Below are 24,775 nucleotides of genomic sequence, written 5' to 3'. Positions count from 1 at the left end.
GCACTGTGCTTAGCTACATGTGCTTCTCATTGCATTCCATTTGATACCCGCTACAACACAGTGAGGCTGGCGTCACTGTCTCTGTTTTGCAGATGTAGAAACTAGGAAACAGAGACAATTGTCCAAGGGCATGAGTTGGGATATGAAGCCAGGCCCATCTGACTATATGACACTAAACTTCCACACTAGTTCCCATTTGACAGGTTAGGCAAACTGAGGCCACATGCCTTGCCCTGGAGAAGCACGGTTATCAATCAGTAAAATCCCTAAGGCATGAAAACATGATTTTACTTGGCAGTGTTTCCAGCTGAAGAGAGAATGATACAAGCCCATTTCATCATTTATAATCCTTTCAAAATGAATCCTCCAGGACCCAGGGGCTAATCAGCACCCCCACCCTTGCTCAGATTGCTCTGGAGGGCTTGCTGAGCCTGAGCAGGCCCAGCCGGGGTCTGTCTGCCAAGGTCCTGGCCACCAGGAAGGGTCTGGCACCCACACGCCCACTCCCTGTGCAGCCTGCTCTGCCCCACCCTGCGCTGCAGGAGACGGCCTCCCAGTGAGCTGTCGGTAGCCCTGGAGGTGAGAGTAAAGAAACTAAAGTGGGGCTCCCACCCCTCCCCTTCAGTCTCCTCCAGGTCTTGGCTTTGTGAGACCACAGGACTGCGACTCTGCATAGACGCCAGCCTGGGCTCAAACTGTATGAGCCTGAGCAAGCCACTCACCTCCCTGTGCCTCAGTTTCCATGCCAGTGAGAGGAAAATCCAGCAGGACTTTCTTTGGGTATGGGAAGGATGAGGGAGGTAACAGTGATGTCAACCAGCCCAGCTGTATCTGATTTTCCTGGAGCCACCTGAAAAATGCAGATTCTGGGCCAGCGCAGACCATCTGATCACGGGGCCCAGGAAGCGGTGTTTCTAACAGCCTCTCCAGGTGATTCCAATGGGAAGCCAGGTTACAGGGTGCACAGAGAAGACCCCGAGCACCAAGACACCCCAGGAACCAGGGAAATGACAGTCCCTTAAACCCATGGCTCCCTCTGCAGGTATTACCTGGCTCGGGGCCAGGGAGTCTTTCCATCTCCTCCCCTGTGATGCCTGTTGTCCAGTCCCGTCCTTCCTCTGCAAGAGCCTCAGGACTTCTCCCTCCACTCTTCTCTCCACTGGGATCTGGACACTCTTAACTTCTCACCTGGACAACACAGCAACCCCAACAGGTCCCCATTTCCAGCATCTCCCCAGTCCAATCCATCTCACTGCGGTCCTCTTCCCAGAACCAGGCTCTCCTCTCTTCACCCCGTCGGTGGATGCTTGTGTCCTGTGGAATCAAAGACCCTTCACCGTGAGGGACAGGAGCCAGCCCTCCCTATCCTCCTATCTGGTCCAGCCTGGGCCCCTGTCCAATCCAGACCCCAGCTCCTGGCCTTATCCACCCTGACTCCAAACCTGAAAACTTCCTCCACCCAGCTCAAGTGTCATCCTCCAACTCCTGGACCCCAGTCTGCTGCTCCACCAGCCCAAATTCCACTTCCACCCCAGCCAGGCCATGTCAAAGGCCATGCCCTCTACAGAGGTGCTGCCCCTTGGCCTCTTGTGAGCACCTGCTGCGCTGTGCACCTTGCAGAGCCACAGGAGACCCGCTGTTGCTGCTCAGCTGTGTGGGAAGGAGAGTGAGGTGGGTAGGGTATTCCCTCCCAGAACTCTCTCCCAGGCTCACCACAGGCAGGTGGGCTACATGCCCCCATGCCCAGCTCTCTCTGCATCCCCATCCCAGGGAGCTCTTCCTCCCCTCTCGACTGCAGGCCCTGAGTCCAGCACACTGCACTGTCTCCTAGGATGACCCTTCTCCCTCCTCGCCCCTTTGCAGACGGCACATCTGCTAAATTCTCCTCTAGTGACTCAATTTGAGGGTGTCCTGTCTCCTGCCAGAGCATGACCAATACCCTTCCTATAGCAAAGCAGCCTCATGAAATGGCCACATCAAATGGACCCTTCCAAATATCTTGCTTCATTCAGGTAGATAATATAATGTCTCCATCTAGCTCCTGGGGCACCTATCTCTCCCCTGGGGAATAATGTTCTAGACATCTGAGAAGTCCTGGGGTGAGCTCAGCTTCTAAAAGCAGGGAGGCAAGGCTGGCTGGGCACTGCTGGGGACATTGGAGCCCATACTGCTACGGAGGGCAGGCACGTGTCAATGTTCCCAATCCAGTGAATACCAACCTGTAGAAAACACCTCTGCAGACTCTTTCAGTGGAAGGAAGTTTGGGAGACAGAGCCCCAAGAGGGACATGGGAGAGTAGGAACGAGGAGGTGAAAATATTCCCGATGCATCCCCAGACAAACAGAAACACTGGAGTGGACAGATCACCTATGGGGCTGGACCAAACCCACCTACCTGCCGAGTCAGGACCTCAAAGAAGCAGTAGGAAATGTGAATGTTTGCAAAGCTTCCCAAGGGGATTCTGATCAGCAGCCAGGCTTGGTGAATAAATGACTTAAAATTCCTGAATGCCAATTCTGAGTATCTACAGCCCTATGACCTAATATTAATAAGATTCCATGAAGATTGCAAGTTCCAATTCTACTCTGGACCTTGGAAGCACCCGGAAGGAATTAGACAGGAGTGTATCATAACCACCCCACACCTCCTCCTTGATATTCCCAATCACTCTGCACTCTGAAGAAGCTTGCTCCAAACTCAGACTTTGTAAAGATCAAAAGATCTCTGCACTTGGCTTCCAAAGAGGCACAGACCTCATTGCAACACCCAGACCCATCTCCAGTGTGAATTCCACTTACATTTCATGAACCAATAAGTACATGTAAAAGTAATATCAATATTTATTGGGGTTGAACAAGAATCCACACCGATGTGTATCTCTGGGTTTTATCTACATGTCCCTTATAGAGTTATTAAAACACCAAAATATAATTTTAACAATCAGTGGGATTTTAATTAACACACAGTAATGATTCCCATTCAATGGAATACCTCAGATTCAGAAAGTAATTACTCACTCACGACACTTAATTTGAAGTGTTGCCACAGATTTGTATCTCCTGAAGCCACAAGAAGTTAGATCATAATGTTTCTTGTTAGAACTCATAGAGTGAGTTCACTTCAGAGGGAGGATGGAGACCAGGTTCCAAGGCAGAAGGAAGAAAACGGAAAGAGCTGAAGCCAGTTGGGCAGCCTCCAAGGAAGGAAGAGAAGCATTGTCCCAAGAGGGAGAACTTGGTGGCATGGCCCTTCATGCTCCCCTGCACCATGCCAAGGTCCTCAGTGTTGGGTACTTCCAGGAATGGAGAGCTCATTACCGCAAAAGAAAAGAAAGTGTCTGGTGTAACCTTAGAAAGTTACTTATCTCTGAGTCTCTATTTTCTCACCCACCCAGTAGAAGGAATGAAACCTGGCCCTTGCTGCTGTGAGTAAAAGCTGATCGAGTACTGGTCTCTCCAGACACGTGAGGTGCTCAGGATCAGCCTGGAGAATGTTCTAGGGCCATAATTCCAGAGGACGTTGGCAGGCTCCAGGGTATGGGATAGGTAGAGAAAAGCAAAGGCTGGGCAACCTTCACCCACACAATCATGTTTGGGCACCAGTGAGACTGGCTTCAGCATCACTGGGCTGCTTCATACCACCCTCGTTATCCCTACTTCATAGGCAGATCCCAGGGGGAGGCCATATTGATACTAATAGCAGAGCCCTTTAGAAGTTCAAGCCAGGTGTGCAAAGGAGACCTGTACAGTGATGGCCACTGCTGCAGGCCCTATGGCAGCAGACATGCAAGTCCACCTGCACACCCAGCAATCAGTCAATGGCCTATCGATTTAAATGTGCTACACCCATCAACAGGAAGATGAGGATTTTAGATGAGGTAGAGAACATCCCACCAAATCTTCTCCACCTGCGCAAAAATTATCCCCATACTGACAGCTCAGAGTGAAGTTCTAGAAAAGCACCTTGCTTGCTTCAGAGCAGTGTTTCTCAGCCAGGGAGGATTTTGTGCCCCAGGGCACATTTGACCCAATCTAGGTACTCCTGGCATCTAATGAGTAGAGAGCGTGATGCTGCAATGCACAGGACAGCCCCCCACAGCAAAGATTTCTCCCATCCAAAATGCAGGAATGCTGAAGTTGAGAAATCCCTTTCTAGATCTGTATGTGGCCCCTGCTTCATTAATGAAAAAGAACAGATCTGCCAGGCACTGTTCATATGTGATCTCATTTGATCTTTACCTTATGTGAGGCAGGCATTAGCATTCCCTATTCTACAAATGAGAAAACTGAGGCTCTTCATGGTAAAATAACTTGTCTGTGGTTATATAGAAAGTGGCAGAGCTTGGTTAATTCATCAAATGTCTGCTGTCCATGATCTTTGTAAGACACCATGCTGTGTCCCCAGATTGATGCTGCAGGCTTTTCAAAGACTACAGCCCTCTCTCCAAGGTAGAAGCTCTAGCCCAGTGCATCTTAAAGCCATGTAAACTCTTTGAAACTCCTTTGGCTTGTACAGAAGTGTCCCTTCCAAAATTCTTGTTGCAACTTAATCCCCAATACAACAGTATCAAGAGGTGTGGCCTTTGAGAGGCACCCTTATAAAAGGTCTTAAGGTTGAAAAGAGCTCTATCTTGCCTTTTCACTCCTTCTGCCATGTGAGGATACAGCCTTCCTCCCCTTCGGAGGATGCAGCCACAGGGTTCCATCTTGGAAGCAGCGTCGACGCCTTCAGCTAATTTTTTTTTTTTTTTGTATTTTTATTAGAGACAGGGTTTTACTGTGTTAGCCAGGATAGTCTTGATCTCCTGGCCTCGTGATCCACCTGCCTCAACCTCCCAAAGTGCTGGGATTACAGGTGTGAGCCACTGTGCCCGGCCCTTTTATGTATTCTTACAGGATTTTTTTCTGGCCCCAAACACTAAATATCATGACCCTTTAATGTCTTCAACTGAAGAGAGGGGAGAAATTGAGGCAAGTGTTTATTCTTCTTCTTTTTATAGCAATTTCAATGATAACTCTTAGAATTATGGTGCTAAGAAGGCCATTCAGGATGTCCAGTCTGACTCCTACCCACCCATCCTGCAGTAGGAAAGACTGAGATTAAGGGAATATTCACATGATGGACACAAGCAGGAGGGACAGAGAGAGAGAAGAGCAGAACTGATGGAGCAGAAAACCAAATCAACCAAGTAGAGCACTGGCTGAAAAATCCTCCTGTAACCCAAAAGAAAGGATCAATAGACACCATGAGGAACAAAGTGATATGTGTCAAGAAAACTATCCTAGTGGCACAATATTTGTGCAACTGAAATTCTAGAGAGTCCAGATTAGACAGAAAGCAAGCTCTAATTTAAGGACTAAGTGAAAAATAGTTGCCCTGAGATCAAGAAAATCTCTCCTTGTGTTGATTTTTCATGTTCTTTTTTAGATAAAATCGAAGAGACTAATGCTAAAGGATGAAGAAAAAAATGGACTGGCATCCTAGGTAGGGGAAAAATGATTTGGCTTCAAAATTTTCCTCCATATTCCCAAATGACGGAACACAACAGCGCCTTCTCCATAGATTAGGAGGGAGAGTTAGTGACCCAAGAATTTTTCCCTGCCAAGAAATGGATCAAAGATGAAGAAGAAGAAAAAAAGATTGAAAGAAAGGACTCTAGAACTCTGAAAACATATTTCTCACATGCCTTTGAGGAGAAAACATTTACTCTGAGAGAAATTCTCTAACTTGAACCAGGAAATAAGAATCCTTCCTGCTCTAAATCATCTATTTTTTTAATCATCCCTTATTTCATTTCAAAACAAATTGTCTAGTAATCAGAAATATATAAAAATGCCTCTGTAAGGTGGGAGAGCTCCATCAGAGACATGCCCAATTTTCTTAAAAATTTTCCAAAGTATATTTTTGATATTGGTGTCCAGATGTTGGCTCATGTTTCTGAAGTAAGGATTAATAAAACACATCTTCCAGACCTGAACGTACTCAAGGTTCTCGTAATTAAAGACAGATCTCCCTTTCTTTCACGGTGCACCATTTTTCATGGCAGATAACCACCCACCTTCAGCGCATGTTTGGTCCTGGGGGACTGTGTACCTGAAACTGTGCTAACTTCTTCCTCTATTTATACGCATACATTTTTCATTGCAATTGCAACTTTATAAAGTAAATGTTAGCACTAGCATCGTTTTTGAGATGAGAAAACTAAGGCTTGCAGAGATTAAAGAATTTGCCCACGGTCACCACTATTGAATGGTAAAGAAAAAATATACACTCAGCTCAGTGTATCCTAAAGTCTATTTTCTCTCCTTCATTATACTAACTGTTACATTCCCCACCAACACATGCAGGGAGGGGCTGCCAGGATGAGACTACTCCTTTATGTTGCTTTTTTTTTTTTAGTCTTTGAAGAATATTTTACAGATAGTAAAATGTACAGATCAATGAGTTCTGACAAATATGTACATCCTTGCAATCATCAGCCAAATAAAGTTACAGACTATGTCTCTCAAGAAAAAAAGAAAGAAATTCTCTAGACAACCAAAATATCTACCAAAATAAACAAAAACTGTGAATAATTGTATTGATGCTAAAGATAGGTAATATACATATATATTTAATCTTACTAGTAAACAAAGAAATGTAAATTAAAATAACTGAGGCATCACATTTGCCTATTAGTTGGTGTCAATTATTTTTTTAATGTAGGCTCACAGCTATTTATCTGATATTCCTGAGGCCAAATATGAGCCCAAACTTGGAAATTTTCAGACTTTAGAAAGGAACTGTGGTGCATATGCTGGACATAAGCAGCCCTTTCACCCTAAAATGTCTGGAGCAGCACCCCAAAATCCAACAGCAAGATATTTCTAAAGCAAAATATGAATATCTACACTAAATGAGACAGATGCAGGCTGTTAATATCTTCATGTCAATTGAGGTCAGGTTTTGACGCTAAATGAATGATGAAAAAAATTTTGGTTTTCAGAGCCTTTTGGATATCAGAATTACATACGAAGGGCTGGAAGCTTATAAATAACATCTAGAATTTAGGAAGTGTCTAGAAAAAGGTGTACTTTTACTTTATAAATTGAAGTTTATATTCATAAAACCTTTTCTGGAATTTAATATGAAATGTTTCAATACCTAAAAAAAAAAGTAAATGTTCTTTGTCCCAGAAATTCTGCTGCTAGAAATTGATCCTAAGGAAATTATCATAGCTGTATACAAAATCTTCACTTTAAGGGGCTCAGCATAGAATTGTTCAAGGCAGTGAAAATTTGCAAACCATTCAAATGTCCAAAAACAGGAGATGGTTAAATAAGTCATGACACATCTAAAAGCAAATATGTGGTAGGCATTGAAAATGCATGGTGAAAGAATATTTAATTACATAGAGAGCTGATTATAGAAAATGTTAAATGAAAAAAATTACAAAGCCAGTTATTCTGTATAATACCATTTTATAAAGGAAAAATAGAAATATATGCATAAGTATATACAGAGAAGAAAGACTGGAAGGATAGTGTATTAATCCTTTCTTATATTGCTATAAAAAAAATTCCCGAGACTGGGTAATTTGTAAGAAAATAAGTTTAATTGGCTCACACTCCACAGGCTGTACAGGAAGCACAGTGCCAGCATCTGCTTCTGGAGAGGTCTCAGGGAGCTTTTACTCATGGCACAAGGCAAAGCCAGAGCAGAGGCATCTTCCTATGGCCGGAGCAGAAAGAACAGACAGAGAGGAGGGAGGCGCTACACACTTTTAAACAACCAGATCTCACAATAACTCACCCACTCACTATCACAAGAACAGCACAGAGGGAATGGTTATAACCTGTCATGAGGACTCTGCCCCCAAGATCCAATCACCTCCTACCAGGCCCCACCTCCAACATTGGAGATTACAATTCAACATGAGATTTGGACAGGGACACAGATCCAAACCATCAATATAACCAAAAACTTAAAATAGTGGTCATTTCTGGACTGTATGATTTTTGTACAGATATTTTCTTCTTTTTGCAAATCTGTATTTTCTAAATTTTCTCATCCACATGACTATTTCTGTAATAGAAAAATAATTATGAACATTAAGCAAAATACCTGTTTTTATTACAAGAAAGCATAGGAATAGAATAGAATTTGCAACATGCTTGACACATGCAAAATATCCAGTGTGAGATTATGCAGGGGAGAGAATGCATGGAATGTGGAATGGTGCATCCATTTGATATTAGAGTTGGAAAGGAAATCACTAATCCATTTGCACAGCTGAGAGTCTGAGACCTAGAAAGGAGACTGGATCAGAGGAGCCAGCCAGGCCTTGACCTTGAGACAACCAGACTCTGAAGATTTTTCCATGACCCAGGCTTTGATTGTTTTTGGTTTTTGTGGCCCTTCCCTCTAAGTTCTATCACTTTAAGAAATCAGCTGGGCTTAACTGTCAGTACCAGGATTGCTCAAATAAGCAATATGCACCATAAGGGGAAAATATTGATCTGAAAACATGAGGGTTGTTTGTCTGCTTTCACACAGCCAACCAAATTAACAAGACAGAATGACTCAGAATGTCAACTGAATCAGGGGGGTGTTGCCTTGGAGGACAAGGAAAAGGTGATCTGTGAAACCAGCCACAGGTGCCGTAAGCCAAGAGGACAGAAATCGCTCACAACTTCTGCAAATCTAGTTCCTTCTACATAGAATGAAAGGTAGACATGACTTTGATGCTACATGGAAACCTAAAACTTTGTCACTGAGGCACAAAAGATATTCATTTTCTGGTGGCGAAAAATTTATTACCACAAAAAAATTTATCTCAGTGAGGAGATAGTTAGGAAAAAAAAAACTCTTCTCCTCCCCTGGCCATGTCAATCTTATTAGTGACAAATTACCCTCTCCCACACACTGTCCTTTTGTTTACTAATTATGACTCCTGCTGTCAGAATGGAGAATCAGCCACACTGGCTCCTGCCTCAGTGGATGCTCAGACACATGCAGATTCCTCTATGCCCTTGTAAAATATTCTGCACAAAAGAAATAATTCTAAATCCTACCATTTTTTGCACAATCCTCTTAGAGTCTTGAGGGGCAGTAAAAAAGAAAAAAGAGAATTGTTGGTAGATTTGTTGAGACTTTGAGACTGTCCTTCAGTGAGTAGAGGCAAAATAAAGCCTTTTTTCAGATGTATAAAAGCTAAAAGAATTCATCACCAGCAGACCTGTGCTACAAGAAATGTTAAAGAAAATCCTTCATGCAGAAGGAAAATGATAGCAGATGAAAACCTGGATCTACACAAAGGAATGGAGAGCACCAGACATGATAACTATGTGGGTAAATACATAGACACTTTTCTTATTATCTGAAACTCTTTAAAAGATAATTGACTGCTTAAAGAAAAATAGCAACAATATATTATGGGGTTCATAACATATGTAGAAGTAAAATCTATGGCAACAATAGTGCAAAGGCCAGGAAAGGAAAAATAGAAATACACTGTTATAAGCGACTTATACTGTATGTGAAGTGATATAATAACACTTGAAGGTTGACCACAATAAACTAAAGATGCATATTAACCCTAAAGCAACTACTAAAATAACTGAAAAAAAAAGTTATACTAATAGGCTAATAAACCAAATGAGACGACATACATGGATCATTAAAAAAAAATACTCAATCCAAAAGGCAGACAAGAAGAAAAAAAGAACAAAGAACAGATGAGAATAATAAAAGATTAACAGCAAGATGGTAGATTTAAACCTAACCATATCTATAATGGTATCAAAAATTAATCATTCAAATATCACAATGAAAAGACAGAGATTGTCAGATTGGATAAAAACAAAACAAATAGACCCAACTCTGTACGACCTATAAGAAACTCACTTTAAATATAAACACACTAATAGGATGAGAAAAAAATATACCACACTAACACTAATTAAAACAAAGTGGGAGTGGTTATATTAAAAATCAGACAAAGTAGATTTCAGAGCAAAGAATAACAAAGAGATAGCAAAGGTCATTTTTAATGGAAAAGCATTAATTCATCAAGAGAACATAATGATCCTATATGTATACTCATCCAGTAACAAAACCTCAAAATATAGAGGGAAAAATTGTCAGAACTGCATAAAGAAACAGACAAATTCACAATTCTAGTTGTAGATTTTAATATCCCCTTTTCAGTAATTGACAGAACAAGTAGATGTGAAATCATTAATAATACTTGAAGAACACTATCAACCAACCTAATCAATCCATATAGAGCAGAGCACTTCACCCAACAACAGCAGAATATACATTCTTTATCAAGTGCAGAAACAATCATCAAAATAGAACACATTCAGGACCATAAAACAAGTCTCACTAATCCATGTCATACACAACATTTTCACTGACCACGATAGAATTAAGTTGAACATCAGTAAGATAAAGCTATCTGGAAAATCGTCAAGTACAGTCATTTCTTGGTATCTGTGGGGGATTGATTCCAGGACCTCCCACAGATACCAAAACCTGCAGATGTTCAACTCTCTGGTATAAAATGGCATAGTATTTCCATATAACTTATGCACATTCTCCCATACACTTTAAATTATCTCTAGATTACAAGTCATGCCTAATAAATACAGTGTCTATTCTATGTAAATTAGTGTTATGCTGTAGTTTTTAGGAAATAATGACAATAAAAACTAAGTCAATACATGGTCAGTACAGATGCGATTTTTAAAAATATTTTCAAACCAATCTGTAATTCAACCAGTCTACAATTGGTTGAATCCATAGGTGTAAACCCACAGATACACGGGCTAACTGTATTTGGAAACTAAACACTCTCCTAATACTCCATGGGTCAAAGGAACAATCGAAATGAAAATGAGATTTTAAACTGAATAAAAATGAATATTTTAAACTGAATAAAAATGAAAATACATCAAAATTTATAGAATGCTACTAAAGCAGCACTTAAGGAGAAATTTGTAGCATTACAGAATAAGAAATGTCTAAGTCAATTAGCTCAGCTTTCAGCTTTAGAAACTAGCTAAAGAAGAATAAATGAATCCAAATTTAAGCAGAAAATAGTGAAAATAAAAAAAACATAGCAGAAACTGAAGAAATAGAAATCAGTAGAAAAAACTAATAAAACTAAAAACTGGTTTTTTGACAAGATTAGCTGATGAAATTTTAGCCAGTCTGACCAGGAACAAAAAAGAGAAGAAAAAAATTACTAATGTCAGGAATAAGAGAGGTGATACCACTACAAATTCTACAGATATTAAAAGGATAAATAGTAACATTATTGCATGTTTTATGCCAACAAAATCAACAACTTAGATGAAATTTGACAAATTACCAAAGCTTACTTAAAAAGAAGTAAATGACCCAAATAGCACTTTGACTATTGAATAAATTCAAAGTTTTGTTTAAAACTTTCCCAGTAGAAAACACCAGGCTTAGATGGCTTTACTGGAAATCCTACCCAAATATTTCAGAAAGAAATAATACCAAATGTTTCCAGAAAATAGAAGAGATGGGAGTGTTTCTCCACAGACTCAATAAACCGGCACAATCTTGATAACAAAACTAGACTATTTACAAGACAGAAAATAATAGAACAACATGATCATAAATACTTTAAAATTTTTTAGCAAATCAAATATAATAACAAATATAAAGGACGTCATGACCAAGTGGGTTTTCTCCTTGGAATAACAGATTGGTTTAATTTTTTAAATTATTATTATACTTTAAGTTCTAGGGTACATGTGCACAATGTGCAGGTTTGTTACATATGTATACGTGTGCCATGTTGATGTGCTGCACCCATTAACTCATCATTTACATTAGGTATATCTCCTAATGCTATCCTTCCCCACCCCCAACCCCACAACAGGCCCCATTGTGTGATGTTCCCCTTCCTGTGTCCAAGTGTTCTCATTCTTCAATTCCCACCTGTAAGTGAGAACATGCGGTGTTTGGTTTTCTGTTCCTGCGATCATTTGCTGAGAATGATGGTTTCCAGCTTCATCCATGTCCCTACAAAGGACACGAACTCATCCTTTTTTATGGCTGCATAGTATTCCATGGTGTATATGTGCCACATTTTCTTAATCCAGTCTGTCATTGATGGACATTTGGGTTGGTTCCAAGTCTTCGCTATTGTGAATAGTGCCGCAATAAACATATGTATGCACGTGTCTTTATAGCAGCATGATTTATAATCCTTTGGGTATATACCCAGTAATGAGATGGCTGGGTCGAATGGTATTTCTAGTTCTAGATCCTTGAGGAATCACCACACTGTCTTCCACAATGGTTGAACTAGTTTACAGTCCCACCAACAGTGTAAAAGTGTTCCTATTTCTCCACATCCTCTCCTGCACCTGTTGTTTCCTGACTTTTTAATGATCGCCATTCTAACTGGTGTGAGATGGTATTTCATTGTGGTTTTGATTTGCGTTTTTCTGATGGCTAGTGATGATGAGCATTTTTTCATGTGTCTGTTGGCTGCATAAATGTCTTCTTTTGAGAAATGTCTGTTCATATCCTTCGCCCACTTTTTGATGGGGTTATTTGTTTCTCTCTTGTAAATTTGTTTGAGTTCTTTGTAGGTTCTGGATATTAGCCCTTTGTCAGATGAGTAGATTGCAAAAATTTTCTCCCATTCTGTAGGTTGCCTGTTCACTCTGATGGTAGTTTCTTTTGCTGTGCAGAAGCACTTTAATTTAATAAGATCCCATTTGTCAATTTTGGCTTTTGTTGCCATTGCTTTTGGTGTTTTAGATATGAAGTCCTTTCCCATGCCTAGGTCCTGAATGGTATTGCCTCGCTTTTCTTCTAGGGTTTTTATGGTTTTAGGTCTAACATTTAAGTTTTTAATCCATCTTGAATTAATTTTTGTATAAGGTGTAAGGAAGGGATCCAGTTTTAGCTTTCTACATATGGCTAGCCAGTTTTCCCAGGACCATTTATTAAATAGGGAATCCTTTTCCCATTTCTGGTTTTTGTCAGGTTTGCCAAAGATCAGATGGTTGTATATGTGTGGTGTTATTTCTGAGAGCTCTGTTCTGTTCATTGGTCTGTATATCTCTGTTTTGGTACCAGTTCCATGCTGCTTTGGTTACTGTAGCCTTGTAGTATAGTTTGAAGTCGACTAGGTAGCGTGATGCCTCCAGCTTTGTTCTTTTTGCTTAGGATTGTCTTGGCAATGCGGGCTCTTTTTTGGTTCCAAATGAACTTTAAAGTATTTTTTTCCAATTCTGTGAAGAAAGTCATTGGTAGATTGATGGGGATGGCATTGAATCTATAAATTACCTTGGGCAGTATGGCCATTTTCATGATATTGATTCTTCCTATCCATGAACATGGAATGTTCTTCCATTTGTTTGTGTCCTCTTTTATTTCATTGAACAGTGGTTTGTAGTTCTCCTTGAAGAGGTCCTTCACATCCCTTGTAAGTTGGATTCTTAGGTATTTTATTCTATTTGAAGCAGTTGTGAATGGGAGTTCACTCATGATTTGGATCTCTGTTTGTCTGTTATTGGTGTATAAGAATGCTTGTGATTTTTGCACATTGATTTTATATCCTGAGGCTTTGCTGAAGTTGCTTATCAGCTTAAGGAGATTCTGGGCTGAGATGATGGGGTTTTCTAAATATACAGTCATGTCATCTGCGAACAGGGACAATTTGACTTCCTCCTTTCCTAATTCAATACCCTTTATTTCTTTCTCCTGCCTGATTGCCCTGGCCAGAACTTCCAACACTATGTTGAATAGGATTGGTGAGAGAGGGCATCCCTGTCCTGTGCCAGTTTTCAAAGGGAATGCTTCCAGTTTTTGCTCATTCATTGTGATATTGGCTGTGGGTTTGTCATAAATAGCTCTTATTGTTTTGAGATACATTCCGTCAATACTGAATTTATTGAGAATTTTTAGCATGAAGAGCTGTTGAATTTTGTCAAAGGTCTTTTGGGTGTCTATTGAGATAATCATATGGTTTTTGTCTTTGGTTCTGTTTATATGCTGGATTATGTTTATTGATTTGCATATGTTGAACCAGCCTTGCATCCCAGGGATGAAGCCCACTTGATCATGGTGGATAAGCTTTTTGATGTGCTGCTGGATTGGGTTTGCCAGTATTTTATTGAGGATTTTTGCATCGATGTTCATCAGGGATATTGGTCTAAAATTCTCTTTTTTTGTTGTGTCTCTGCCAGGCTTTGGTATCAGGATGATGTTGGCCTCATAAAATGAGTTAGGGAGGATTCCCTCTTTTTCTATTGATTGGAATAGTTTCAGAAGGAATGGTACCAGCTCCTCCTTGTACGTCTGGTAGAATTTGGCTGTGAATCCATCTGGTCCTGGACTTTTTTTTGGTTAGTAGGCTATTAATTATTGCCTCAATTTCAGAATCTGTTATTGGTCTATTCAGGGATTCAACTTCTTCCTGGTTTAGTCTTGGGAGGGTGTATGTGTCCAGGAATTTATCCATTTCTTCTAGATTTTGTAGTTTATTTGTGTAGAGGTGTTTATAGTACTCTCTGATGGCATTTTGTATTTCCATCGGGTCGGTGGTGACATCCCCTTTATCATTTTGTATTGCATCTATTTGATTCTTCTCTCTTTTCTTCTTTATTAGTCTTGCTAGCAGTCTATCCATTTTGTTGATCATTTCAAAACACCAGCTCCTGGGTTCATTTATTTTTTGGAGGGTTTTTTGTGTCTCTATCTCCTTCAGTTCTGTTCTGATCTTAGTTATTTATTGCCTTCTGCTAGCTTTTGAATGTGCTTGCTCTTGCTTCTCCAGTTCTTTTAATTGTGATGTTAGGGTGTCAATTGTAGATCTTTCCTGCTTTCTCTTGTGGGCATTTAGTGCTATAAATTTCCTCTACACACTGCTTTAGATGTGTACCACAGATTCTGGTATGTTGTATCTTTGTTCTTATTGGTTTCAAAGAACATCTGTATTTCTGCCTTCATTTCATTATGTACCCAGTAGTCATTCAGGAGCAGGTTGTTCAGTTTCCTTGTAGTTGAGCAGTTTTGAGTGAGTTTCTTAATACTGAGTTCTAGTTTGATTGCACTGTGGTCTGAGAGACAGTTTGTTGTAATTTCTGTTCTTTTACATTTGCTGAGGAGTGCTTTACTTCCATCTATGTGGTCAGTTTTGGAATAAGTGTGATGTGGTGCTGAGAAGAATGTATATTCTGTTGATTTGGGGTGGAGAGTTCTATAGAGGTCTATTAGGTCCACTTGGTGCAGAGCTGAGTTCAATTCCCGGATATCCTTCTTAACTTTCTGTCTCATTGATCTATCTAACGTTGACAGTGGGGTGTTAAAGTCTCCCATTATTATTGTGTGGGAGTCTAAGTCTCTTTGTAAGTCTCTTTGTAAGTCTCTAAGGACTTGCTTTATGAATCTGGGTGCTCCTGTATTGGGTGCATATATATTTAGGATAGTTAGCTCTTCTCGCTGATTTGATCTCTTTACCATTATATAATGGCCTTCTTTGTCTCTTTTGATATTTGTTGGTTTAAAGTCTGTTTTATCAGAGACTAGGATTGCAACTCCTGCCTTTTTTTGTTTTCCATTTGCTTGGTAGATCTTCCTCCATCCCTTTATTTTGAGCCTATGTGTGTCTCTGCATGTGAGATGGGTCTCCTGAATACAGCACACTGATGGGTCTTGACTGTTTATCCAATTTGTCAGTCTATGTCTTCTAATTGGAGCATTTAGCCCATTTACATTTAAGGTTAATATTGTTATGTGTGAATTTGATGCTGTCATTATGATGTTAGCTGGTTATTTTGCTCGTTAGTTGATGCAGTTTCTTCCTAGCATCGATGGTCTTTACATTTTGGCATGTTTGTGCAGTGACTGGTACTGGTTGTTCCTTTCCATACGTAGTGCTTCCTTCAGGAGCTCTTGTAGGGCAGGCCTGGTGGTGACAAAATTTCTCAGCATTTGCTTGTCTGTAAAGGATGTTATTTCTCCTTCACTTATGAAACTTAGTTTGGCTGAATATGAAATTCTGGGTTGAAAATTCTTTTCTTTAAGAATGTTGAATATTGCCACCCCCTCCCCTACTCTTTTCTGGCTTGTAGAGTTTCTGCTGAGAGATCCACTGTCAGTCTGATGGACTTCCCTTTGTGGGTAACTCGACCTTTCTCTCTGGCTGCCCTTAACACTTTTTCCTTCATTTCAACTTTGGTGAATCTGACAATTATGTGTCTTGGAGTTGCTCTTCTCGAGGAGTATCTTTGTGGCATTCTCTGTACTTCCTGAATTTGAATGTTGGCCTGCCTTGCTAGGTTGGGGAAGTTCTCCTGGATAATATCCTGCAGAGTGTTTTCCATCTTGGTTCCACTCTCCCTGTCACTTTCAGGTACACCAATCAGATGTAGATTTGGTCTTTTCACATAGTCCCATATTTCTTGGAGGCTTTGTTTGTTTCTTTTTACTCTTTTTCCTCTATACTTCTCTTCTCGCTTCATTTCATTCATTTGATCTTCAACCACTGACACCCTTTCTTCCAGTTGATCGAATCGGTTACTGAAACTTGTGCATTTGTAACGTAGTTCTCGTGCCAGGGTTTTCAGCTCTATTGGGTCATTTAAGGACTTCTCTACATTGGTTATTCTAATTAGCCATTCATCTAATCTTTTCTCAAGGTTTTTAGCTTCTTTGTGATGGGTTCGAACTTCTTCCTTTAGCTCAGAGAAGTTTGATCGTCTGAAGCCGCCTTCTCTCAACTCGTCAAAGTCATTCTCCATCCAGCTTTGTTCCATTGCTGGTGAGGAGCTGCGCTCCTCTGGAGGGGGAGAGGTGCTCTGATTTTTAGAATTTTCAGCTTTTCTGCTCTGTTTTTTCCCCATCTTTGTGGTTTTATCTACCTTTTGTCATTGATGATGGTGACGTACAGATGGGGTTTTGGTGTGGATGTCTTTCTGTTTGTTAGTTTTCCTTCTAACAGTCAGGACCCTCAGCTGCAGGTCTGTTGGAGTTTGCTAGAGGTCCACTCCAGACCCTGTTTGCCTGGTTATCAGCAGCAGAGGCTGCAGGATAGTGAATATTGCTGAAGAGTAATTGTTGCTGCCTGATCATTTGTCTGGAAGCTTCATCTCAGAGGGGTACCCGGCCATGTGAAGTGTCTGTCTGCCCCTACTGGGGGGTGCCTCCCAGTTAGGCTACTCGGGGGTCAGGGACCCACTTGAGGAGGCAGTCTGTCCATTCTCAGATCTCAAACTCCATGCTGGGAGAACCACTACTCTCTTCAAAGCCGTCAGACAGGGACATTTACATCTGCAGAGGTTTCTTCTGCCTTTCGTTTGGCTATGCCCTGTCCCCAGAGGTAGAGTCTACAGAGGCAGGCAGTCTTCCTTGAGCTGTGGTGGGCTCCACTCAGTTTGAGCTTTCTGGCTGCTTTGTTTACCTACTCAAGCCTCAGCAATGGCCAGTGCCCCTCCCCCAGCCTCGCTGCTGTCTTGCAGTTAGACCTCAGACTGCTATGCTAGCAATGAGAGAGGCCCCATGGGCATGGGAGCCTCTGAGCCAGGCACAGGATATAATCTCCTGGTGTGCCGTTTGCTAAGACCCTTGGAAAAGCACAGTATTAGGGTGGGAGTGACCCAATTTTCCAGGTGCTGTGTGTTATGGTTTCCCTTGGCTAGGAAAGGGAATTCCCTTACCCCTTGGGCCTCCCACATGAGGCAATGCCTTGCCCTGCTTTGGCTCTCACTTAGTGGGCTGCATCCACTGTCTTGTACCCACTGGCTGACATGCCCAAGTGAGATAAACCTGGTACCTCAATTGGAAATGCAGAAATCATCCATCTTCTGTGTCGCTCACGCTGGGAGTCGTAGTCTGGAACTGTTCCTATTCGGCCATCTTGGACGATTGGTTTAATTTCTGAAAATCACTATAGTTCATTATATTAACAGACAGAAAACTTTTTTTTTAATATGATCATCTTAATAGACATATAAAAAGCATTTGGCCAAATCAAGCATTCATTTCTGAGGATGTGTAGTGAATGAATAAATAAAAGAACCCATCATTTAAAAAAAAAGAAAAACAAAGACACTCAACAAACTAGGAATGCAAGACAACTTGCTCAATATGATAAGGATGATTGCCCAAAATCTTTTGCTGATAGCATATTTAATGGTAAAATACTAAATTGTTCCATCCTAAGTTCAGAAGCAAGTCAGAGAAATTCACTCTCACCACTTCAATTCACCATTGAACTAGAAGTTCTAGGCAGTGGCAAGTTCTAGGCAGTTCTAGTAAGGCAAGAAAACGAAATAAAATGAATTATTGAAAGAGAAAGCATAAAGCTGTTTTTATTCATGGACATATTGCCCATATAGAAAATTCTATGTAACATGCAAAAAAAAAATTGATTAAAACTAAATAAGTGAGTATGGCAAGGCTGCAGAATATAACATCAATATAAAATTCAGTTATATTTCTATAGACTGGAAACAAACAACCAGAAATTGAAATAAAAAATATTTATGTAGCATTTAAAAATAAGAAACATTTAGGGGGATAAATTTAACTAAAGATGTGGAAGACCTGAATACAGAAAACTAAAAATATTGCCGAGAAAAACTAAGAAAGATCTAAGTTAAAGAAGAAGTTTTCATAATCATGAACCAGAAGATTCACAATTTTAAGATACCACATCTCTTCTAATTGATCTATAGCTGCAATGTAATCTCAATAAAAATTCAAGCAAGCTTTTCTGTAGAAGGCCAATGTTAAAATTTGTATGGAAATGCAAATGACCTAGAATAGCCAAAACAACTTTTAAAAAGAAGGACATAGTAGGGTGACTAACACTAACTGACTTCAAGACTTACTACAAAACTACTGTGGTCAAAAAAGTATGGTATTAGTGCTAAAATAGACAACTAGATGAAAGTTCAGAAATCAACTCACATAGATATGAACAATTGATTTTCAACACAAATATTAAGACAATTTAATGAAGGAAAGACAGTCTTTTCAATAAATAGTGCTAGAACAACTAAATAATTATATGCCAAAAAAGAATTTCAATCCATACCTCACACTATATACAAAAATTAACCAAAAATGAATGATAAAACTAAATGTAAAAAATTAAACTATAAAACTTCTAGAATAAAACATAGAAGAAAATCTTTGTAACCTAGGGTTGAGCAAATATTTCCTAGACACAACACTAGAAGCGCAATTCTTAAAGGAAAAAAATTATAATTGAACTCATCAAAACTAAGAACTTCTGTTCTTCAAAAGACACTTTGGAAACTTAAAAGGCAAACCACAAAATGAGAGAATGTATTTATAAATTGCATATCTAATAAAGAACCATAACCAGAATACATAAAGAAATCTCAAAACAGTAATTTTTTAAGCAGACTAAGTTTAAAAAAAGTGTTGGTAAGGATGTCGAGAAATTGAAACACTTATGCACTGTTGGTGGGAGTGTAAAATGGTGTAGTCACTGCATAAAATAGTATGTCAGTCCTTCAAAACATAAAAAACTAGAATTACCTTGTGATATGGTTTAGATTTGTGACCTCGTCCAAGTCTCATGTCAAATTGTAATCCTCAGTGTTGGAGGAGGGGTCTGGTGGGAGGTGACTGGATCATACGGGCAAATTTCTTCCTTCCTGTTCTCGTGATAGTGAGTGAGCTCTCATGCTATCTGGTTGTTTAAAGGTGTGTAGCACCTCCCGCCGCCACTGTCCTCCTCCAGCTTCAGCCATGTAAGATATGCCTCCTTCTGGCCAGGCACAGTGGCTCACACCTGTAATCCCAGCACTTTGGGAGGCCAAGGCAGGCAGATCACAAAGTCAGGAGATCAAGACCATCCTGGCTAACACAGTGAAACCCCATTTCTACTTAAAATACAAAAAATTAGCCAGGCATGGAGGCATGCACCTGTAGTCCCAGCTACTTGGGATGCTGAGGCAGGAGAATCACTTGAACCCAGGAGGCAGAGGTTGCAGTGAGCCAAGATTGGCACTGCACTCCAGCCTGGGCAATAAAGTGAGACTCTCAAAAAAAAAAAAAAAGATATGCCTCCTTCCTCTTCACCTTCCACCATGATTGTAAGTTTCCTGAGGCCTCCCCAGCCATGCTTCCTATACAGCCTGTGGAACTGTGAACCAATTAAACCTCTTTTCTTTATAAATCACTCAGTCTCAGGTAGTTCTTTATAGTAATGCCAGAACAGACTAATACACCATGTATTTCAGCAGTTCCATTTCTGGCTATACTACTGTCTGAGTGTGTGTGTCCCCTCAAAATGTATATGCTGGAACCTAATCTCTAATGTGATGGTACTAAGAGGTGGGGCTTTTGGGAGGTGATTAGGTCAAGAGGGTTTCACTCTAATGAATGGGATTAGTGCCCTCATAAAAGAGACTAAAGGAACTTTTTTATCCCTTCCATTCTGTGAAGACACAGCCAGAAAGTGCCATCTATCAGGAACAGGCCCTCACCAGAAACTGAATCTGCTGGTACCTTGATATTGGACTTCCCAGCCTCCAGAATTGTGAACAACAAATTCCTATTGTTTATAAATTACCCGATCCAAAGCAGCCCAAATGAACTAAGACAGGGTATAGATCCAAAAGAATTGAAAACACTTTCTTGAAGAGATATTTGTACAGCTATGTTCAGCATTTCTGTACATCAGAATTATTCATGATAGCTAAAGCATGGAAGCAGCACAAGTGTCCACTAATAGAGGAATGGATAAACAAAATGAGGTATATCCATACAATGTGATATTATTCAGTATTACAGAGGAGAGAACTTCTGACATGTGTTACAACATGGATGAACCGTGAAGACATTATGCTGAGTGAAATAATCCAGTCACAAAAGGACAAGTGTTGTCCAGTTTTGATGGCTTACATCTTATAATCCTAGCACTTTGGGAGGCCAAGGTAGGCAGATCACCTGAGGTCAAGAGTTCAAGACCAGCCTGGCCAACATGGTGAAACCCTGTCTCTACTAAAAATACAAAAATTAGCCAGGCTTGGTGGTATATGTCTGTAATCCCAGTTACTTGGGAGGCTGAGAATTGCTTGAACCTGGGAGCCAGAGATTGCAGTGAGCTGAAATTGTGCCACTGCACTCAAGCCCAGGTGACAGAGCAAGACTCTGTCTCAAAAAGAAAAAAAAAGGACAAATGCCATATGATTCCACTTACATGAGGTACCTGCAGTAGTGAAATTTATAGAGCCAGAAAGTAGAATGGAAGTTGCCAGGGTTGGGGGGAGGGGAATGGGGAGTTAGTGTTTAATGGGGATAGAGTTTCCAGTGAAGAGTCCTGGGGGCGAATAGTGGAGATGCTTGCACAGGATTATGGATGTATTTAATGCCATTAACAGCATGCTGAGAAATGGTTAAGATGGTAAATTCTATGTTAGGTATATTTTAACACAATGAAAAAAACTAGAAAACAAACAAAACACATGCGTGGGCCAGGCACGGTGTCTCATGCCTGTAATCACAGCACTCTGGGAGGCCAAGGCAGGCAGATCACTTGAGGTTAGGAGTTTGAGACCAGTCTGGTCAATATGGTGAAACCCTGTCTCTACTAAAAATACAAAAGTTAGCCAGATGTGGTGGCAGGCACCTGTAATCCCACCTACTCAGGAGGCTGAGGCACAAGAATCTCTTGAACCCAGGAGGTGGAGGCTGCAGTGAACCCAGATCTCACCACTGCACTCCAGCCTGGGTGACAGAGTGGGGTTCTGTCTCAAAAAAAAAAAAAAACACACAAGTATACATGAACCTTCATGTAGTTGTCCCAGGAAGAGGCCCTCCAACTCTCTCTTAAATCTTACTTTGGCTCTTTTGTAATAATCTTGCGTATTTACTTTTTTTCCATGCATAAATACCTAAGGCAACTTCTTGTATATGTTTTCTCTTTCCAATCCACAATAGATTTCAGTGAGGGGGAAGAAGGAGGGGTGCTGAAAAATACGTTGGCCAACATCTTTCAGTGTGACAGCATCACTGGGCTAGAAGGGACCAGAGATGATGACCTGGACCAACCCACTCATTTTACAAACCAGGAACCCAGAACTCAGGGAAGAAAAGGGATCTTCCCAAGCTTACCTGGTAAGCTAGTGGCCAACCTGAACCCAGAATCCCAAATCCTCCAAAAATTCCTCTTAGGCTCTTACCTTTATGCAGTAGCTTGAGAAAGAGATAGAACGACTACAAAACGCAGACAGGAAACCTGAAAAGGAACTGAAGTCTGGGGCCATTTAGTGTCACTGAAAAATAGTAGCCTGTATTTCAGTATTCTAGAGTGGTACTCGGTGATATTCCCAACCGGAGCCTGGAATTTCACAGAAAATGCTACATCGTATTCCACTGTCTCCGCCTAAGTGGAAATTATTTCCACTTAAAGTGGTTAAAACAAAAGGTGGTAGACACTTAAATTGCTGAGCTTCTGTCATCTAGGCATAGTTTGTGAGCTATTTCAAAGCAGAGACGGAATGTTCAAGCACGGACTTCCTACGTATACACTTCTTTGTAAATTAAACACATATATTGTTAAGCATGTGTTGTTATTTATGTTGAGCTGAGTTAACCATAAATAAAAGTTCTAGTGTATTTTCCTTGTCTTCAGTGTTAGCTCCCTGCAAGTACATCTACCCCCTTCAGAAGCCACCAGTGTAGAAGACTCAATTGTGGGGAACAGCATGTTGGTGTGAGATCAGGAAACCTGGATTCTACTATATCCTGTGCCACCCTATCTCACTCAATTCTTACTTCCATTATGCAGACTAGGAATCTGAAATGCAGAGAGGTGGAGTGACTTGCCCAAGTCACACTGAGAATTGCCAGAGAGCAAAATGAGGAGTTGGGTCCAGATGTGATACCAGAATTGTTTCTTCTGGGATTGGGCTACGGTGCTACAAGGCAACATTTAGTAAGAACAGGAGATCTCAAAGGTTCCAAGGTAGAGCAAACACCCAACTCCTAGAATGTCTTGGCAAAAACACTGTAGTCTACAGCTTAGCTGGAGATACAGACATCACACCAAATAAACAAACATGTAAGTTTTTGCAGGAAGTGCTGCAGAAGGGGAAATCGCATGTGTGTCATGAGAGAGTAAGATGAGAGGAACATTGGAATCCAGAAGCCAGGGACTTAGAACTGTCTTCTTAGTTTGCTTTTTTCAGACTTTACAAAATAATATATCAGCTATCAGGGGATGGAGGATGGTTTTTAGCACCCCACATTCCCTAACAGGTTAAAATTCTCCACTTAGTTCAAACCAAGATGCCAGCTTCCCTCAGCTGTCTGTAAAGAGGCTAACAGCCAATTTGTGTTAGTAGGAAATCTGTTGTGAACGTATCCAATTCGCTGCCACTGTATGTATGTTTAATGTTTCCTGTTACCAATCTTCTTGTTACTGTTATGTCCCCGTCATTTCAAGCTCTCCTCCCCCCTCTTCATTTTATGAACATGGCACACCAATTAATATTCCCGCATTTTTTGTTATTGTTCCCAACCTATGTGAATAACCACCCCTCATTGTATTGCGTGTTAATTTCTACAGCCTGTCGGCCTGTATTGGAATGTTCTTTCTAGCAGGGCCCTGGGCCAGGCCTGGAGCTGCTCCTTAGTAGATGAGTAAAAATTGATTCCCTGGCCCCCTTGAATGATTCCTTGGCCCCCATAAATGGGCCCTTTCCTCAAGCTGCGGCCCCTCCCACAGAAGAGGGGAGAGACAGAGACAGAAAGAGAAGCCTCCTTTGACATTCGAGGTGTCTGGACTCCTCTAGGTAGCAAATTGGTTTTCATGGTGTACACAGAGGAGGGATGATATTGGAGCTCAAGTACGATGCTCCAGCAACGCGTACAGATCGTGTGCTCACAGGGACACAGTTTCACCTTGTGAAGCAGCATCAAAAGGAAGGGAGGGAGGAAGGGAAGAAAGGGAAGGAGGAAAGGAGGAAAGAAGAAAAGGAACGAAAGAAGAAAGAAAGAAAGAAGGAATGAAAGAAAGAAGGAGGAGGGAGGGAGGGAGGAAGAGCAAAAAGCCTGCAGCATTTCAACAAACCAAAAAGGAAAGAGACGACTTCTGACACTTACCTATTTTGAGGACTGAACCCAAAGGACTGAGGTGACACCAAATAGGACAAATGTTGGTTCCTAGAGCATGGTGACCTCACTGCATAGCTACCAAAGACCACGGCGTCTTCAGAGTCAGGCAGAGCAAGATCGGAGTCACAGCCCTGCCCTGCTGTTTACCAGGCTGAAGGCTCTTGGCGGAACCTCTCTCGCTGGTCTGGGTGAGACCCCATAGGCCACCTCTGCACCCACAGGCTTTACTTCCACAGAGCTCACCCCATTCGTGGCCTATGGGGTGGATCAATTGTTAAGTCCAGTCTCTTCTCCTAGCCTGGAAGTTCCAGGCATGGCACTGTGTATAAGACTAATTATAGCTGAAATCCCACAGCTTGGTGCAAGGCTACAGAACTCAAGATTCACCAGAGAGCAGAAGCCAAAATCAGACCAGGATAATGAGTGGTGGGACAATGATGACCCTTATGCCAATGACACAATGACACCTTTGATTGAGCATCTATTCTACACCTGGTGCCCTCACAGGAACTCCAGGTTCACTGACTGCTGAACGCCACCAACAGTCCTTTGAAGCTGGGACTGATAATTCCATTTTATAGATGGGAGAAGGACGCTCAGAGAAGAGAGGTGGCTTTGCTGCAACCGCATAGCTAACTAATAACAT

General features: G+C 41.1%; 1 long non-coding RNA gene across 1 annotated transcript in view; it reads right to left on the bottom strand.

Annotated features, from left to right (window-relative positions):
• Positions 1–24,535, bottom strand: part of LOC117070955 — a 72,799-nt gene extending 48,264 nt beyond the window's left edge. Inside the window, exons 1-2 of the long non-coding RNA XR_004432113.1 lie at positions 24,118–24,535; positions 1,189–1,314 (exon numbers count right to left, since the gene is read on the bottom strand). This is a non-coding gene — a long non-coding RNA (uncharacterized LOC117070955). The remainder of the gene's footprint in view (positions 1–1,188; positions 1,315–24,117) is intronic.
• Positions 24,536–24,775: the final 240 nt, after the last annotated feature.

This window comes from Trachypithecus francoisi, unplaced genomic scaffold, assembly GCF_009764315.1.
Source record: "Trachypithecus francoisi isolate TF-2019V2 unplaced genomic scaffold, Tfra_2.0 Lachesis_group3, whole genome shotgun sequence".
NCBI lineage: Eukaryota > Metazoa > Chordata > Mammalia > Primates > Cercopithecidae > Trachypithecus > Trachypithecus francoisi.
This window is presented reverse-complemented; position numbering and strand designations above follow the sequence as displayed.